Source organism: Ipomoea triloba, chromosome 9 (assembly GCF_003576645.1).
Source record: "Ipomoea triloba cultivar NCNSP0323 chromosome 9, ASM357664v1".
Classification (NCBI taxonomy): domain Eukaryota; kingdom Viridiplantae; phylum Streptophyta; class Magnoliopsida; order Solanales; family Convolvulaceae; genus Ipomoea; species Ipomoea triloba.
Window position 1 is genome coordinate 19568679 of NC_044924.1, and position 603 is coordinate 19569281.

Here is a 603-nt window from a genome sequence, read left to right on the forward strand (position 1 = left end):
ATCCAGTTCGAGACATAAGCAGAGTTCGAGAGGTAGACCTCTCGATGCTTGGGTTCGAGACATCAAACAATCGAGACATCAACCTTGGTCTCGATAAACTGACATTTCTCCAGTAATGCTGAATGACGGTCAGGAAGCATACTTAAAGTTTGGAGAAGAAGAATATCATGGAGATAGAATAATGAAGAGGTGCCGAACGTGAGTTTTCAAAATGGACGGAAATGGATGACACATCAGATTTCCACCACAAACAGTCAAAAGGTACACCAATGCTGAAGTGGTCTGATTCCCCACAAACAAGGAATGATGGGAATATAAAAAGAGTAACTTTTACCAAAAGACGAAAGTGGAGCATGGACTCAAGAAAGTGAAATATAGAATATTCACTACCAGACAAAAGGTTCAAGTTACAAGACCACCACTCCATGAAAAATGCTGAAAATACGCAAGACCCATGATCGACATGGGAGACAGATTTCAAACGGAATAATTTTCCCTCCAACGGAATTATTCCTCAAACTCTCATATATAAGGACGTGAAGACACAGTGATAAATAAGGTTGGTTCATTCGAAATTCTAAAGAGGTGTCTGATTCAAACGTT